A 3660-nucleotide genomic window follows, 5' to 3' on the forward strand; every position below is an offset into this window, starting at 1 on the left:
CTTTCTTGTATATAATATCCAACCCTTTTTACATTCTAATCTGATCCCTATATAGGCAAGCAAACTCCCCCACCTCGAGCTTCCTCCTCCAGCATGAGGGGAGCCTCGAAAGTGGCTATTAACTACTCCTACATGCTATTTAACTAATGCATTAATTACAAAAGTGCTGAGCTATGATTACATAAAGTCCTAATCAAACTAAAACACTAATTCCTTTTTCCTCGTAATATGATTCTTCTTGGATGCTGGACAGCTGTATGATTTCCATTATGGGTAAGATATGTTAAGGGAGCATTCACCGAGCAAGCTGGTCTCGGATGCTAGCTGTAAGACAGCTTATTAATTGATAAAATTAATCACCCTATATCCACAGTCCCCTGTCTTCCATTTTCCTTCATCATTTAAATACCACGCTCCAAACTCTTTAAACCTTTAATGACAACGCATAATCACCATATGCCATATGATCTGAATGCTTCATGGACCAAACATGTGTACCAACTGAACATTCTGGTTACCCTACCAATACCCTAGTAGCTCGGTCATAAAGTGCCTTTGAGAAAACTTTTATGAAAATAAACAAAATATTTTATTTTCCCTTCAAGACCTACACCTGTCACTGTTTGAGCTGTTATGAAATCCATGTATAATCTCCCTCCTGTGTTTGAGACCTTCTTTTACCATTAGCTGACCTCATCATCAAAATTCATTGTTTTTTCACAAAACAGCATTCTACAGCAGTTTCGTAGCGCGCTACGAAACTGCTGTAGATGTCAAAACAGAACCTATGTATCTTTGAAGCGTTTTCTGCTTAGATTCATGATCTCTTCAGACATTTGTACAGCTGTTAGGAACTTAAATAGTTTTAAAAAAAATGAAGCTTGCTTCTGTCATTACATATCACAGCAACCTTGATTAGCATCAAACCAATAAACAGCTTAAATACTAAATTCTGACTGTCTTGAGCTTTATTTTCTCAACAGCCACTCATTTTCTCTTGGATGAAGCATTCGGTTAATATATAATTCCTACAAGGACTCTGCTTTTTATGCTTAGAACCTAGAAGTCAAAAGCTGCAATGTGGGCACTAACAACTTTATCTCTCAATGGATCCACAATAACATCAGAGATATTCTAGATTGAGGCAGCGCATGTTATAGTACTCAAAAGGCTCGGCAAAATATCCTTTAAAGCAATCTCGTGAATAAGACAACGAATTGCTGAAGTTCACACTGAAGTTTAGTACTTTGCATCTCCATTTGAAGTAGCATCTCCATCTTTGCATGTTAATACTTTCCTAACTGCATTTGCGAGGTCTGTCACGTGACTATCATTGCAACCTATCTCAAGTAGAGCTGTCTCTAGTTGAAAAAGATATTCAATGTTAGGCCCGGAAAGACTCACAGCTCCAACAATTTGATGAGCCATCATTTCCAATGGTGCAAGGCCCAGGTAATTCTTATTCGAATTCTTGTCTGTTGATGCAATGTACACAAGGACTCCAGATATAGCTGGCTCTGTTGAATCCTCTTCAAAATAGAAATCAACGTAGGCCTTTTGGTCATATTCCTTCTCTCTTACTTCTAGATAAGATAAAGCAATATCCTCAGCTTCCTGTCCAGAAACCCTGTAAGCAATGTCCCAACTGGTGTGGCCATCGTGAGGCTCGAGTGTAACAGTCCTGCCGGGATTGGCAGGGGTTCCTCTATGGTCTGTGCTCCCTTGATGGAAAAGACGACGGTAGCCTTTGATGAAACCAACTCGTCGTTCGTCATAGTGGAAACCCGCCTTCCATATTATGGAACCGTAACCAAACACCCACAGAACCATCTCCTCCGCCTTGCCGTCGACCTCCCTCAATTCTACAGCCTCCAGGGGATGCCATTCAATCTTCCACGGATGCCATTCACTAGTGCAAAATCTCGTGATTATTATAAGCCTCTGTTTATGCAAGATTTTCTTGAACTGTGGCTTTTAAGTGAGCGCCAGAAATTATAATGACAATCCTCCTTCTTTAAACCAACAGCTGGAGCATGTAACCGGCACGATTACCCTGTTTGAAGAAGACAACATCAAAATAATACCATCCACTTTGACAAAGGAAATTCATCTATTTCGAACTCTGCCATTTGCGCCATCCTTCTTTTATTTCTATTTAATGCGCACTCACCCTTTTAACGACACCAGTTAACCTAAAACCAGCTCTTGTGCCACTAATAATGGCGGCCTTGTAGCATATAAAACTACTCGACACTTGGCATTAATCACCGCATTTGAAAAGAGCACTTTCATGTCTTCAATATATGCATTAATAATGAACCAACGTGCTCGATAATACTCAAGACATTTTCATTTATATCAGTCATTTTAAAAACCCCTGTATTTCTTAGATCCATCCATGGTGCCATCATGTTCTCCAGAAAGCAAGGCGGAATTAATAACTCCATTGGTGCTAGCCAATATCAAAGGCTTCTTTCTACCATCCATTGTCAATGCCTCAGCCAGATTTAGGCTCGATATGCTCATTTCTTAATAAACTACCCCAAATTATACTAAGCAACAACATAGCAGCTATCTGCTTTTAGAGCTTCAGAGTATTTCTGAATTCCTTCATGGACAATTTCTACAAGTTTGAAACTGGTCCCAAGGTCTGTCAAAACAATTACCAAGTACTCCGCAGCATGAACAAGGTGTGAACATGAACTTTATCATAAATATTTTTCAAATCTTTCAATCCATTGTGGCGCCCTGCTTTGTGAAAGAGATTACAGATTGTGAAAAGACAATCCCAAATGTCAAACACTCTATGACTTATAAAATTTAATAGATTCTTTGTCTAGAGGATTCAACACAAAATCTCCTGCAAGTCTCCCACATTAGTATGTACATCTTTCACAATCACCCATGAGCCAGAATTCAGAGATAACTCCCTTAATGTATTTGATGGCAATCCCACAATAGCTGCATCATCATAAGGTGTCTCCTTGAACATACTGCCACTGCTCTCATCAACATTCCTGGAGGGAAGTAGAACTCTGTACAATAAGCATGCTAGGATTTGGACCTTCACTGAAAACTCAAACAAATCCCCAGTTTCGTAGCATGCTACGAAACCACTCAAACAGGTAGCGCTGCGAAACTGCTAAAAAGAATTCTGGCGCTGCGAAAATACCCTGACTTTAAGCTAGACTATAAAATTTTGACAACAGCATTTTCAGTGATAACACATTGTTTTATTCTAGTTTGTTTCTTGTTTTAGATTAGATTTAATAAGTGATGATTGTTTGTCAATAAGATTTCAGTCAATTCAACTTCTTCATCCTTTTAATTCTAATTAAAGGAAGAAGTTATCTTTTGTTGGAGAAAATGATACCTCTCAGGTAAGATTGAACGCAATTCTCCAAATGTTAAGTTCCATGTGCCCACTTTCATTTATTTACTTTTGGTTTCAGTTTTGTTTTTAATTTTTGCTGATATAAAACTTTGTTTTGTAGCTCCTCATAAAAATTCTCACGCTTCCACCAGATCAGATTTGGAATTCACTCTCCTTTGTTGAGTAATGACCCACATCGAATCAACTACACTAGGGAATTTATGAACCTTTAGTTTGTCTCTTTAAGAATTTATTTTGTAAGAAAATAGTTAAGATGATGCTTTGAA

General features: G+C 38.3%; 1 pseudogene; it reads right to left on the reverse strand.

Annotated features, from left to right (window-relative positions):
- Positions 1-1211: 1211 nt before the first annotated feature.
- On the reverse strand, positions 1212-1852 carry LOC149163245 (gamma-glutamylcyclotransferase 2-3 pseudogene; annotated as a pseudogene).
- Positions 1853-3660: the final 1808 nt, after the last annotated feature.

The sequence above is a fragment of the Pinus tabuliformis genome, chromosome 5_1 (assembly GCF_031772625.1).
Source record: "Pinus tabuliformis cultivar Carrire ecotype Pingquan chromosome 5_1, CPIR1, whole genome shotgun sequence".
Taxonomy (NCBI): domain Eukaryota; kingdom Viridiplantae; phylum Streptophyta; class Pinopsida; order Pinales; family Pinaceae; genus Pinus; species Pinus tabuliformis.